General features: G+C 37.2%; 1 long non-coding RNA gene across 1 annotated transcript; it reads left to right on the plus strand.

Moving 5' to 3' along the window:
• Window positions 1-1,231: 1,231 nt before the first annotated feature.
• On the plus strand, window positions 1,232-15,517 carry LOC143174794 (uncharacterized). Its single transcript, XR_012999144.1, has 4 exons — window positions 1,232-1,290; window positions 13,632-14,011; window positions 15,017-15,134; window positions 15,406-15,517. It is a non-coding gene; the product is annotated as an uncharacterized LOC143174794 (long non-coding RNA).
• The last annotated feature ends 1,000 nt before the right edge of the window (window positions 15,518-16,517 follow it).

Below are 16,517 nucleotides of genomic sequence, written 5' to 3' on the forward strand. Positions count from 1 at the left end.
GTAATTCTTAGATCTTCCGAAATCATCAATATCTATTTCAGTTATAGAATAAAAATTTTCGTATGCATTCTTTTTTAAATTTAACCCCTTGCCCTACGATTTACTTTTCAATTGTGACTGATATAACTACTTTGCTAGTAAGAAATTATTGAAAAATAGAGAAAGACTCTAAATGTGTTTTACGTCTATGTTTGTTCTAAAGTATAATTACTGTTAACTGAAGAATAATGTTTCATTTGAAATTAAAGGAATCGAGTAATGTTTATGCTTGTTAAATTTTATTTAAAATCTTCACCACGAGTCTAGCACGTTGTTATAAAGCAAGAGGTTAAAAATAGTATTCGCAACGCAAGTGATTTACTAATAAAACAATAATCATGACAAACTGACACAAACTTTGTATATGTGTTGCAATGTTTATTTAACACCTAGCAAGGAGGGAAATCACTCACTCCTCTATAAGCTGACAAAACAATGGGTTCCTTTAGATTAGCGTATGAAACCGCACTCCGTGAATGGAATGCCTAGAGGATCGGAGAATTCTCCAATAAGAAAGAGAAGGAGAGATACTGTACGATACTATGAACATGAGACAAACAGAGAGTGCGACAATGGTTGGACAGGGAAGGCGAGAGGAAGGGAACCACGAAGGTTGAAACAGAACGGACTTCCATTTCCGCAGGCAACCAGCTCTTGCTTCTGCGTTCCGACAAACTACGCTACCAAGCCAGACCAACAGTTTGTTCGCTCGAATGTGCATTTATGCAACCACCTACATCCGAACCAGTAACCGGTTCTATACTGCCTTCCGTGCGCCGCCATCAGTTTCATCGTCCGTCCGCTTCGAACTCCTCTTCCACGCCATAAACGCGTATAGTTACTGCGTCAGGGACGCACTCGGAAAAGTGTTTTCTCTAGATAACGTATTAGACGAGTAATTAAACTTCTAGTCACGGTTGATCATTCCTCGCTCTGACTACGCGTCTTTCTCTGTAACAGAAGGGACATTTGTGTAAATTACGCGTGGCGGCGCGAGTACACGTTGCTCTCGCAAATTGTAACACTGTGAGGTTTATGATGCAAACGGCTGAAACGTGTTGTCTTTGAAATTTTAATTTTAGAGATTTATTTCGATAGATTTTAAACAGCCATGTGCACTTGTGGAACTTCAACTTGTGTCATAAATCTTCAGGCGCGACTTAATATTCAATCTGCGAAGAGTGTGCCCCACTTCGTAGTGTACTTTCGTTTCTAGAGAGATACGATATTATGGTATCTATTTATTTGCATGTGAGTTTCATCAATATTTACGTATAATATTTAGAAATATTTGGTTATGCGAACTTACTCAATTGATATGTTTATTATAAATTGAACGATGTATTTATTATAATTGCATGGATTTCTTAAATATTACATCAGTTATAGAGTAGCAACTCCAATTTACTATATAGGAGCAATACATTTAATTTTCAGACATAACACACTTGTTATACTAATTAAATCTAGTTGTCAATCTGAGTCAATTCCTTTCAGCATATTCAATTATCGACAAGTGGGTGATGTAACATATATAATATAGTAATATTATGAAATCGAGTATTTACATAGACTCATTTTTAATGAAACTTGAAAAGAAATTATTCGAATAACAATTTTTTAAATACAGCTTTCTGTAAAATAGATTATTCCATTGAAACTACGAGGATAATATCTACGTACGAAATGTTCGTGACTATTTTTACGTGGATGGCGCGCACACTCGTGGCGCGTGTCCGAATGAAAAGTATTTTAACCCGACATGTTCAATCGGTTTTAATGTACAGAGAAAGTAATTACGTACGGCCACTGTAATTAATCGGTCTACACAGATCATTGTTGATGACAAAATCAATCAATTGAAAGGTGCACTCATTCGCATCGAAAAGCGGAAGCAATAAACAGGCGTTCGCAAACGATATTTTTCCGGAAATGAGAAGACCTCGTTTACGCGTGCTAACAAGGATCTGGTAATTGTAGCCACTGTGGTCACGGTGCACACGCACAGACCGCACTTGTTTGTTTTGTTTTACAGCAAGTTAATTACGAGAACGAACTCTACTACTCTGACGCAATGTCAATTTATTACTCTGTTATTGAGAAGTTAATTACAATTACTCGAATCTTCGTGTGCCTCTAGAAATTTGAACGAAAATTGTTAAGGAATTGCTGACATCATTCTATTAGAATTTTTCAAAATTTTACAGTTTATTTCACAGTGGTCACAGAATATCTTGTACAATTACCAGCTAACTGAGGACGTAATTTTCGTGGTTACAATTTTGTAGAGATGACTGAATCCGTTTTCTCTGCAACAGATATGAAATAATATAACCTGCTTGTAACATGAGTGGTTCTCTCATTTTCATAACAAAGTTGCCTTGTTCATCCCACAGCAGAAGCTATTCATACAAGATAAGAAGAAAAAGTCGTTCCTTTCTTTTTTCTTCTTTTAAACAGAAAGAAAATTTTGAGTTTAAAATGAAGAAAATACGTGTTATCTTTAGAGAACAATTAACGATGAACAAAATTGAAAATGTGGAAGAGAATTATGTTGATTTATGTCCCCCTTTTCGAAAACATGAGCTTGAAAATTTGTTATTATGATAATCCACTTATTTAATTAAATTAAAAGTATGTGATATGATCATCAGAAATGTATTCTATATCAAAAAACCATTTAAAAATTAAAATAGCAGGTAGAATAAACATTTATTGTCTGCCATCTCGTTTGTGACTCGCGTAAGTGGAAATGTTTGTCAAGTGCACGTGCATGTATGTACATGGGTAATTCTTGACTAAATACAGGTTGTAAAATCTACTGGTAGTTATACACGAAAACAAGTTCCTAATTAAGTTATTAACGAAAACACTTTTCGTTTATACTTATCTTTATGGCTACGTATATACAGGACAGTTCATAATTATTCGAACAGAAATGATCGTGCAGTTTATTTCTGTTTTGAGAGGTGAACAAAAGTATCCTATACTATTATCGGCATAAATGACCCCTTATTAAAATGATTAACACTCTTTTTATTATGCAACGGTTATGATTGCATGTATATTACGTCTCAGCCCCCAAATCTTAATCCTATTAAAGTTATATGGATAAGGATATGTAGTAAACGTAAAAACTATGTCTCCTACAAGAAAGAAAACCACATGAAGAAAATAAGCAAGCAGTAAAGCATTAGTTGAAACGTTAAGAAAACCACTTGACGAGTGTCAATACTTTTTTTATTTAAACAAAAATAATGATAAGAAATGGATTACTTTTTTAAAAAAATAGATTGGCACTCGTGGAATCATAACAAGAAATTAATATCAGGTATTATCGAAATGAAACTTTATTTCAATAATTATTCAACTGTTTTTATTTCATTTCAAATATTTATTCTATTTTAATATTATTTACACACTTCAGTTTCGATTAGACGTATTTATTATTTTCCGTAAAATAATTAACTGTTTCCTCTTTATATGCCATGTTAATTTCAAACAAAATGAACCTATTCCTACTGGACATATGTATATACAAAATTCAGAAGAGAGTTATTAAATAATTGTTTAACTAAGTACTATTACAATATGATCAATCTATAAGTTCAATAACTATTTCTTAAACGATTAGTCCCACATTCATAAAAGCCAAGGATGTCATATTTCATGCTCAAAATTACCCAAATCCTAGATATTAACAACATAAATAATCAAATTGAATCTTGCCTCATTTATCGAGTCTAATTTCAAACACCCCTAATAACGTTCCTGCCTCACCAAAAACAATTTTTGCCGTTATAACTCCACTAATTCGATCAGTAGAACAAACTTCTCGATCTCAGTATAGGCAGTAGCTTACTGCATCGATCAGTGGACGAGATAGTCCGACTTAACTCCACTTCTCCACCAGATAATTATCGCGAACGCCAAACAGCGAACGCTGGAAAACACGGGATATACAGTCGGCGCGACTGCAGAGGAAAACGAAAGCGTCGCGTCGCATCGCGTCTCGTCGCGTCTCGTCGCGACACCGCGGTAACATAAACGATCATGATCGCGCCAAGTAGTAACAGACGCCGCGCGTCAGCCAAACATTTTAACGACCCCCATAACCCGCTGACTTTACAACTCATCCCGGCACGAACCGCTCGACTGCTTAAGCTTATATAGCGACATCTCCGCGCCCTCTAAAGCTTGAAAGTATAATAACACGATAAACCTCGCTATTATCCATCGCGCTGCCGACTCGTTACCTACTTTCAGCTGTCCTCATCCCGAACGTTAAGCCCCGTCGCAATTTACCATCTTCCAAAAACAAATAAAAGGAAAAGGAACGAAAAACATACCGCAGCGTCTCTTGCGCGAGTAAAAGCGAAGTTTCGCGGCGATGGCGGCTGCATAAATAGGTCTGCCAAAAAGTATATAACGGATTAGCCCCGGCATTGTAGTCCGTTCCGACCGTAAGAAACAGGCCACGGAGAAAACAAGGATAAGCACGCGGCAGGCAGGGGTCGCTCACACACAGGTGGAAAGCGAAGGGGGCCGCAGAGGTGGGTTGAAGCGCGCGGAGGGTGTCTACCCACTCGGCTACACACTCATCCCCAGTCTGTCCCGCCCCCCCCCCCTCTCTCGTCTCCAGCAACCGAGCTCCCGCGCGTTCTAATAAGTTCAACGAGGCAACTGCTTATGGCGTCATAACCAGGCTCGCGAAACGTTCGTCGCCGACGACGGTGTACCCGTTCCGTTATGCGTCGGGCCCGAGTCTGGAGCCAACGTTGGAGCTAGCTCCGAAGGTGGTTAGACCCGGTTGAAGTCGGCTGATTCCATTCTAGAGTGGTGCGCTCCCACGGGTCATCCGAGCGTGCATCGGTGCTAGGTGGTGGAGGGGGATGAAGACGTTTACGTGGGTAAACCTCGACGCCTTCAACGAATTTTCTGGGAGAATTCGAGCGCGCGCTCTGCGCCGCTGGATGAGCACGCTCCGGCGTATCTGTTATGTCCCCCGTTCCACCTACACCCCCAGCCATCCCCAACATTGAGAACTGTCTGCCGCAGAACGGGAGTTCCGCGATTTTAAGGCTGGAACGCGAAGGCGGGGGCGGCGACGAAAGATGCCAGAACTGTTTGCCGACTGGAGCGCACCGTGCCGTATGAAAGTTTCCTTACGCGACGTTTTCGGAATCGCTCTCGCGAGAAACGATACGCATCGGTCTGTGTTTCGCTGCTTTTCTACGAAGGATTTTCGTTTCCGACTACTCTGCCTTGGCCGTTCTTCGATCTCTCGTTGCCGATGGAACGCGAACTTGTGTTTAGCTGAGAATGAAAATGGTGACCTCGTAAACTCGTTAGTTAATGAGGAACGTGGAAACATGTGTGTGCATATGTTTCTAATATGGTTTGTAAAGTCTGTTTTTATATTTATATTACGTTAGTACTAGTTAATATTATGTTTACAGATCGGAGAAAAATAAATTGGATTTTAAAGTGTTTGGAGTATAGTTACTAGTATGATGCAAAAAGAAGAAAATCCGATATACAGAACGGAGAGATTTCAGTCACTGCGCCGGCATAAAAATTTTTATATCTCTGGTGTTCCGTCCGACGCGGAACAAAACGGAGAAAATCCTCGAAGGTTCGTTTATGATATGGACGTGCCAACAAATTTACTTTCGGGATTAGCTTTTTTCGAACTCAGTTTATTTATTTTAGTTACAAGGGGCAATTGCACCCTAAACCATGAGAAAATCATTTAGTTAATCCGCACATGTCCAGACCATAGTTTTGGAATTTTCGTCGTTCGTACAGACAACCGACCATATCATAAACCGGGAATTTCCGAAGGGTCGACGCGAACCTCGTTCGTAACGGTTCCGCCAGCCATGCGTCAACTTGGAGGAAATTTCCAAGGCATCGGCAAATCTTCGAGGATCCCTCGCACGTGGCCATTGCCCTCACCCTTGCACCAAGAGGGCTGGCCAAGGGGCGTCGTCCAAGACGCCCCCGATTTTTGGAATTATGTGCTGATTGGGTATTTTCAATTTTCCAATCAGCGCACTCGACACAAAACCTGTAGGTGTCGTATAAAAACACCTACAGGATCGCACTCGAGAGAATTTTCGCTCATTACACAACGTTCAGTCTATCGTTCGGGACACATAAGTCGCTCAATCGTTCGGAGTGACGATATCTCAGAGACTATTCGTAACGACATTCAACGTTCAGTCCATCGTTCGGGACACATCAGTTACACTCAATCTTTCGGAGTGACGATATTCTCAGAGACTCAATCGTTCGGAGTAACGAGATATCATTCATTCATTCAAACAGTAGTCAGTCCATCGTTCGGGACAACTACAACTAGTGATCTGATCTCAACCATTCGGAGATCAGAGTCGAATCAGTCGATTTCTGAAGAAATTTGTAAATCGACGCGTCGCGAGTATTAACGAGACCTAAAGTTAAAGCTGGGATTTACAACCCCAGCCGAGGAATTTAATCCGCGTTAGTATTCGTGTACGGGCGACGTCGCATTTTTCGGTACTTCGAGCCGGATCTACTACGTAACATTTGTTGATCCTTCGAGCCGGATCTGTGACGGTACATCTGGCAAAAATGAAATATTCAAATTGAATTCTTCATATGTTCTGCAAATATAACGGTTAAGAAATAAAAGTATGAATTTTATAGTCTGATAATCTTCATTAAAGTTTTCTTAAAGTGCAAAAAACTTTTGATCCTAAAATTAATTTTCACGTAATTTGTTATCTAGGGAAGTAAAAACATAATGTTTTCATCAATATTTAAATTTAATTGAAATTACTATTGTTTTACTGAATTTCTGTTACAGCTGAATGTATTTTCAATAGCAACTACCTTAAAATTGTTCGAAAATAACAAGAATTTTTAAATAAGATTATCGTAATTTAAAACAGACAAATCAGAATAATACGAGTTTACGAGAAATTGTTTACTGTAAAATGTTGACGAGAAAAGGTTTTGGTCTCACGATTTCCGAGACATATTAAAAGACAATATTTGTAAGAAAACAAGCTCGAAAGGAAAATAATTTGTGATCATTCTAAGCTGAGCTTCGCATTTGACTGCAGTTAATACTGCTGTTGGAAAAATAATGGTTCCACGAAGGAACATACGCGGTCTTTTTCTCCTCAAATGTATATGTATCGAAAACATTCAAGCTAAATCCCGGGTTCTCGAGACAACGTAACCGCAAAAGCCGCAGGAGGATTTGCCATGTCTGAAGTCCAGTGTCCCGTGAAAGTTTTCTCATGTTCAATTCAAATAGCTATTTTTTCGGACACGAATTTGAATCAAACGTCCCTCTTCCTCTTTGATTCTAGTGGTCTATAATCATTATTGTTAACACGTAATTGTTAATCATTTCTTAGTAGAGAAAGAAAACGTACAATCATTACAGATACATATTTACTGTAAAATTTCAATATTCATAAATACAGAACAATATTATTATCAATTAAGGCAAACTGACAAACATTTTCATTGATTATATTCAATTTAATTTATTTTAATTTAATTATCACATTAATTAGTGAAATCAGTATAAATTAAGTTGTGTCCAAAATCACGCGAATGAAATAAAATAAGGTCGAAAGCAGAAATATATGAACAGAATATTTGTATGAATATGTATACGAAGCCTCGAAAAATATATCAGATATCATGAGGTACCTTGTAAAATGCATTTGTTACATGCTTGATAAAACAGGAGACGCTTCAGATATTATTCAGAGTACCTTTATCTTAGAAAGGAGTTTCGCTTCCCCTACCCCATCTTTATTTAAGTTTTTATTCTCTTTATCGTCCCGACTCCGTTCCATCGAACGAAGTAAACAATGAACCTTTGTTAAATAAATTATAGGTCGGCGAAATATTCGACCGCTTGTGAGTTCATTTCACATACCTATAGGCACTATCACACGGACGAGCGAGGATTTTGAACGGCGATTGGTATGTCCACCACTTTGACAGAGAAAACTCAACGACAAGAGAAGCGAACAGAGGTTTAGCCAAGTACAAATAAGGTAGAAAAGTTTTCTTATGTACTATTCAGCAAGTTGTCATCGAGAAAGAGCATGTGTGTTCATGATCTACTTCCAGATTTAACCCTTAAATGCATGATTGTCCAATAAATAATAGTATTTCCAATAAATAATAGTAGTATTATTAATCGTATAACTACTTCGTGATTCGAATTGTGGAACGATAAAAACAAATGTAACGATTAATTAACAGTCACGTAGATCTTGCTACTTCTTTATGCCCAACGTGCGAGCGTATAATACGTGCTCGAGTCCATCGTACATTTGACCGTACGTCGAAACTCCTTGGCGCAAATTCAAGCTTGGCACGAGGTTGAAACACATTGCACAGCTGCAAAGTACTGCATTTTCTAAATCCCAACAGTCGCAGGATGCAAAATTCCCTCCGGTGGAGTGTTTAAAAGATATATGTACGTGTGAAGTTCGTTTAAACATTTTAGTAAAAATACTAATGTTTTATTCGCAAAACGAGTACTACAATTTCTATAATTTTTGCATAGTGGTACTTTCTCTTACGGCCCATTTAATATGCAGTTAATGAAGTATCCTTTAAATTACGATTTAAGTATGAATAAAGAACAATGTACACCAGTTGAAAATACTCGAGACATAAATGCAAAACGTCGAATAGAACGTCACTACTAAAAATGGAATATGTTGTCTAATACAATTTAACGTAACATATCTTAAAAAACTACTATGTCTGCTGAAAAAAATTGCAGCGAAATAGTTCAAGTGTGTCGCAAAATGATGAGTCACGTTAAGAAATAAAAATCCAGTATATAAAACCAAATATCTATAAAAACACGGACCTGTTTTCCAAAATGACCAAAATAACTTAAAAACAGTTTTAAATTTAATTATTTTTAATATATTTTATGTTATTACTAATTCACAAAGTAATCTTGAAGTGACTCTCTATATTATATTTGGCATTGCACTAACCAAATTTCTAGAGTTTGTTCCATTACTACTCCTCAACAATTAGTAATCACACGTTTCAGCGGCCGACGTTGCTAAATTGCAGTCCGTTTCGACAAACTTTTCGAATTAAAGTTCAGATACAATTCCCCATAGATCCTTTATGGGCTTCAGGTCAAAAGGGTATGGCAGGTAAATTGTGACATATATTAGATTTGTTACAGACTACTCGGGTGTCGATGATGCATTGTGAATGTGTACATTAACCTGTTGAAACTAGTGCGGTGTAACAATAAATTGCTGTAAAAATAGTAACAAATTGCTTGGAAATATGTCCTGGTAGTCTCTAGCTTTCATTCGCCTCGAAATAAAAACGAAAAATGCTTTATCAGACCATCAAAATGCACCTAACACCATTATACTTCTACCACCATTTTGACATTTTAAAAATATAAGTGCTATTTTATGGATACAGTGGCAGTTACTTTTCCAACCATCTAGTTCATCCATATTAAACTTCCTTTCCTCGCTCCAAACGATGGTTTTTGTTGACCTGATGATGTTACTAGTCTATGAATTGTTGATTTTGCTGCTCCATTGTCTAGTAAAAGCATTATTTCCCGAATTCTTGCCGTGAAGTTACTCATTTATCTCAATGCTTTCATCTTTTATTAAGTACTTAAAATAGATAGAAGTTCTTTTGATTCATTCACTACTTTACAGGATGTTCTTTGAACTTAGAGATAACATGTTAGGAACACTTTATTCCATCTGCGAAGTCTCTAATGAATACATTCGTCTTAATCATTTCGTAATTTGTTGTTTTTTCACATTCAATTAACACCTTTCTTATTGATATATTAGTATACTTAATTCAGCGTACTACATATTGTAATTCATATGATTATTAAACACTATAAACAGTACAACCTAATTAAGACCCTAATTAATGAATTCTGTATGAATATATAGTTAATAACAATGTTTTTCTGGTTCCATTATATTGGAACAATGTTTTCATTTCTCAGAATATTTTTCTATTATTATAAGCTAATGTATTTTAATAAAACAATTTTAATATAATTTTAGTTAAAAATCATAACCTTAAGATATATTTCAATTTCCTTCTAATATTTACCATTACCTTGGAACTATCATTTTCTAAGCCAGCATCGTGGAATTCACCTACTATCAATACACACATTGCATCGTTCCCTCGAAAAGAAAGAAGGAAATCATTAAAACCATCTTCATTATTGCCACTTCTAAATGGAAGAACCCTCTTAATTTAAGTGTTTGCGTATCAACTAATACGCGTCCAATGTCTTGCTGCGGCAAGTCCGCGAAGTCTATCGCGCCATTGACACAATGCCATTCCCTGATAGCATTCCCGGGGGTTATTGAATCAAACGTTAATTACTCGGGAAACGTAAACGTTTGCTCAAATTTAATTGCGGCCTCCGCGAAATTATGTCGACGATCGGCCGATCTCCGGTCCGATTATACGCTGGGTACGGGTACGCGCTCTGCTCTTTTCGCGTCGGCCGAAGATCGCGCGTCCCCCTTTATTGCGCGTTTATCATCCATAATTATATCTCAGAACGATTCAACGGAATTTCGCGTGAGCGAAAAAAACTTTTCTCATTATTTCTCTCGGAACGTATTCCAATCGAGTGAACTTTTTCAAATGCCGCTGCCCCCGACTCCCGATCCCCGGCTGTTCGCTTCTATCCGGGATTAAACAGCAGAGAGGGTTTAATTAAAGGCGAACTTCACCGCTGTTGTACGTATCGCGAGTGCGTAATAAACGGTTCGCCCGGCGAACGAACGCGGGGACGAAGAAAGACGGGACGGAGAACTCGGAAAGGATTGAGCGAACGATATGGGGGAGGAGGATCCAAGAATGAAACTCGACGGTGGTGGAGAAAAGGCAGTCTGACGTCGCTAATGCGCGAACAAAAATAATGATGTCCACTCGAGCGAGAATCTGGAAGGTTAACCTACGGGCGATTGTCTCACGACCAGGGCTTTTTTCGTAAACAAAACAGCCAGGCGTGCTGAGCGAACACGCGAGACGGTCTGATACCGTTCTGGAGAAATGAGCAGAAGAAGAAAGGGGTTGGGCGGAGATAATAGGGTCTTGGGTACAATAACATGTGATCAAAAGGAGAGTGTCTAGTTATCCGAGTGCAACGGCACAAAACACACGGAGAATCGCGAATCGATAGAGGTGAAATCGTGTTGGCGAGGGTGCAATGCGGCAATGGCTTACCCCTCCACGCTCTCGCGCTCTCCTTCTCTTTATCTGTATCCCACTCTCCCTCCCTTCCGCCGTTTCCGTCTCTCTATTTCTCTTTCTCCTTCCTCTCTTTCTATCTGCCCCGACATCTATTCCTATCTCCTTCAACATCTCTCCTTTATTCTTCCCGAGCTCCTTCTTTTTCCGGACCATTCGGTGTATCCGTCTCGCTTTCCTCTTTCTGTTCAACAACGGTTTCCTCTTCGCGTACTTTCCATCCCGTTCCTCTCCTGCCCCTAGCCCCCTCCTCCGCGATTCCTCCTGTCTTCGCCTCGCGCCAGCCCCCTGACTCTTTCTCTTTTTTACAGAAATTCAAGCTCTTCGGTTTTCCGTTTCTCTTTTCCCCGTTCGTCCGACAGAAGAGATCTTAGCGGTGGATGTGAATTCAGCAGACACCCCGCTTTCAGGGACGACCGCTCTATCCCCTTCGCCCCTGCCTCTTCTCTCTTCGAACCGACCCCTCGCGCTGCGATCCTTCCACTACCGTCCTCACCCCTCGAGAGACCAGTTAGCTTTCGCGGTGAGATTCTTCCTTTCCCACTTCCGTTGATTCCGTCGAAATCTTTCGGTTTAATCAGAAATCTTGATCGAGCCACTCCGCGGCCACGACGTTTCACCGTGATTACACTGAACAATGCGCTGGATGTGAATTTGATAACGGAAGTTTGGGGGAGGATTTCTTTTACATCGTTGGTACCGTTCATGTGAAAAACGGCCCTTGTTTCTTTTCGACTCGATATGACCGCGGATTTTACGGGTTTTGGACACGCGCAAGGAAAATGAAAGTTCGGTATCAGAGGGAAATCACGGGTAATATGGATAACGGTGATTATTTCATGGCTATGTCATGCGGGAGGTTAAGCTAGATTTCGCATATGATTTTCGAACATTTTTAGTTAAATGCTGACTTCTTAATATTGTAATCAAAATTAATGTAAAATATATTTTTGGGATATGTTACGCTTGTAAACAGTTATAGATGTTTATATAACTCTTTGCCTTATAGTGGATTGATACAGAAATGTTGACGTTTCTCGCGCGTGGTTAACAAGAGATCGTTTTTCTTCGAAATAAATTACATCTGTTTTGAAACTATTATAACGTGTATAAAGGACACTTGTTTCTTTGTTTTTACTTAGATTTGGTTTAGCCAGAAAACAGTTGGGCTACTAAATTAATCTAAAGTTTAAATGCGTCGAGATGTTTGCATCAACCCAATAATATTGTGTTATCATTTATTTAATGGATAGGAATATTTCATCAGTTCCTGTGAATCGAGGGAAATATTGTGCGCTGATAAACATTGAATTTTTGTAGTGAACATGAAGCTACAAAAAATATATTTTTTTTTCTCGTGATGGGATATTATTAAAAATTATGTAATGTTTATTAATCGTAAGCTTAAGGTAAATACTTTGAAACTACCTGAATAGAGTTTTTTAGGGGACAACAAAATAAGTTTAATTAATCCTACATAGTTGAAAAAATAAATAATGTAATTTGGAACATAATTTGTCGGTAATAGTAATGAGTTTACGATTAATAACAAAATGTTATAATAAATTTAATAATATGCTTCCAACGAGATTTATTTTTAAATCGTCGCAATAATTATTAATCTGAATGAAAGAACCGTAATTTTCACCAGAATACCCGTTGTAAATATAAAGTAACATAGAACCACACCAGCGGAAAGCAGCTGTAGAATATTAAATGTCTTAAAAGTACGTCAGCGGCTGTCTTTTTGTTAATGTGGCCGTTGGAGTACTTTCACAGCGTATTTGATATAAATGTTGGAAAATAAATAATTAACCTTTAATAACACACATTTTATAAGTAATTCTACAATAATAATATGGCTGTTAAAATGTAAAAATAAAATAAAATATCTACATCGAAAAATAATTACTCATAATTCGCATGGAATTAATGATCCCAAAATTCTTATTTTTATCTGTTACTGTTGTGCATATTTAATCCTTACATTAGCAGCAAAACTGATTATGATGGTTCAAATTCCAACGTACAAATTTTCTGTATAAATTTTTTATTTGATACTGCAAATCAACGTGGAAGCTCCCAAAAAATAAATTCAAGGGTGATTTTGCAACATTTTCCAAAAAAATATGAAAAAATTGTTGATACAAATATAGAAAATATACATATATAATAATACAGATATGTGTAACCAGATACGTGACTAACTGCGTAGGAGTCAATTAGTAGAACAAAACGTAACACATGCAGCTTCATTGGCTAAGTAACAATTGTTGTAATCAACTGCAAACTAGAAACCGGAAGGAGGCCTCAATACGCTGTCAGCTGCAGTCTTGGCGTGCCGGCGAAGACAATGGTATATTAAATAGTAGTCAACGGCGTGATTTGCTACGGGGGAAGGATTTTGGCTAGCCATTTCACGTAATTACTGCGGTATCCGAGCGACGCTTAATCCCGTTTACAAAGCATTACCTGCTAATGGATATGTCGGGTCGCACGGTTGCGCTGCAGTAACATCGCTGCCACGCTTCAAGTCAAGCTACTGGATACGAGCGTGTGGATTCATTGAAATTGAATATACATCCTACTACATCATCACGTCTGAAGTTGAAGTTGACAAAACAAAAAAAACTGGTACACTTAGAAACCAATAAACCAGCCAACATAACACACAGTAAGTACATGTATCAGTTGTGCCCACTGCTTCAGTTTTTACCGTTTTCACGCTTACCCTGTTCCTTTTTAAAATTTGAAATTAACTCCAGTGCACAGCAATTAACACGCTGTCTGCCACGGTGGTCACTGAGCTTCTATATTGAGAACAATTATAATAAGGAAATCGATGTTGAATAAAAATATTTAATAACATAAGTAACTAAATAATAATCTAATATGAATATTGTGATATCAAAACGTTGACAAACATTTCTAATATTATTTGCCTGTGTTTTGAAGGAATGAGTATTACTATACAAATTGTATTTAATACATCGTTAGAATAATTATATAAACTTCACTCTCTACGAAAAAAAACCTTTTTTCTTTAAATATATCAACTTCAGTACAAAGTGGCTATAAAACTTCATTTTATACAAAATTTTTCTGGATATGCTATTAGGATAATCGTAGTTTACTTTTTACCTGCCAAAATTTTTTTTAAATAAGTAAAAGGTCCATCTCGTTGAAATGAACGTTATGAATGCATTAAAATTTTAATTTTTGTGCTTATTAATGTCGAGAATCCTAAGTTTTGAAATAGTACTACGGGTTGGGCAAAAGTATGCGCGACATTTGAAATTTCATATAGTCCACTGATTTCATTAGTAGCCACTATTGGATTCGACTACCGGTGTGAATCGCTAAGGTCCATTACAGGATTCCGCAAAGGCCAGTGCGGACACCTTACCGTAACTGTGAGAACAGACTGCAGCTATAACGATTCTTCCCATTCACATCTAGACTGCATGCCATCCGGATGACAGAAATTATTGGACCGCTGAGTGCATTAGTACTTACTGTAATGTTAACTTCTGTGCTCTATATCGGCAGTTCCATTAACCTATATGTTTCTATTCTGCGTGGAAACCGTCACTCTAATAAAATAAACTAATTAATTATTAAGTGTTAGGAGACCACGTAGGTAATATAATTATTTACAATGTATATTTGTATGTTGCAGCACTAAAGAACGATAATTGAAGTTTATTGTAATTGACAACCAGAAGTTAAGGAAACATGAAATAGCCGACAATAGTGGGTCGATAATCTCGAATGAAGAAATTTATAATATATGTAATGTATGTAATAGGATTGTTTATTATTATACACGATAATATAATATAAATAACCCTACCAGAAATCATTTGAAGATCAATTATTTTATATAGACTTTATTTTATGTTACAATAATGAAAAATAATAATAGAATATTATGAAATACACAACTCTACCAAAAATCATCTGAAAAACAATCCTTCTAACAGAACATTTATTACTTTAAAGCAAGTACTTTTTTCTTAAATAATTTTTTAGTGTGATGAAAAACAACGGACATATACTGAGTTTCAGGCTTGGCGTGAATCACTCTAGGTGCGTACTTAACAAGAGACTGAAATAAGTAACAACTTATTTGCTATTATACATAACAATAATATTTTCACGTGGAAGTGGACTTTATGTGGCGAAACTCGGATATTTTTTCTCGCGTTCGCATTTGGCGCGACAAAAGAGACACAAAATGGTGGAGGGGATATCTGTGAGTTACTAACGCGGAGAACAAAGTGAGCTGCCATCGCTAGTATACAGTATACCTTCCACAACCGGTCATTGCGGCTGTAGCTTTACTGATGACTACACTTGCAGGTGCAGGACAAAACGTTGTTTTTCTTTTCAGACTTCGCTTTTTCCACCGACACCCATTCTTTCCCTACACATATACTTTCTCTATAACTAGGAATATCTTCAATAAAGACTTCCGAACATGTCTATAATAACGAATAATTTTATAGAAGACAGAAAATACAATCAACTGCTTTGGTTGTAAATTTATTTATTTACTTTTAGTTTGCAGACTTTTATTCAAATTTGAATTTCGAAAAAAAATGTTCAACTATTGATGTTAATGTATTTAAAAATAATATAGTAATGTACGTAAATACAATAATATATTAACGGTAGAATGGTACGGAATTTTATTATAAGATACATTTTATTCTGTTTGGTTAACTCAAATGTGCTATATATGCATACATAGACATCATTACTGTTAAGTACCAACTGATAATTAATTTTGTACGTTATATTGTTAACACAATTAATTTCTGAAATATTCCATAGTAATCAATTCTTCGAAATCTGTTATATCGTTTTTTTCATTTAATTTTCTTAGTATTACAATTTTCAATTTCGTCGCGTTTCCATTTTGTATACTTTCAAATTTGACAATAGTATAAAAAAAAATTATTATTAGACCTCCTACTTTTCGCATAATATTTCGAATTCGCAAATAAACTGAGAACCATAGCAGGGTTGAACAGTACGGCAGCTTGATTGCAACCAATTTCCAAGGAGCTTAAACACAATCAACCGAAATCCTTAACAACGACCGGCTGGCCGTTTTGTCTAACGCACGTTCTCAATTGACGCTGTGTCTGGACCATCGTCTCAGGTCCGTCATTTGC

Source organism: Nomia melanderi, chromosome 8 (genome assembly GCF_051020985.1).
Source record: "Nomia melanderi isolate GNS246 chromosome 8, iyNomMela1, whole genome shotgun sequence".
Lineage (NCBI taxonomy): Eukaryota > Metazoa > Arthropoda > Insecta > Hymenoptera > Halictidae > Nomia > Nomia melanderi.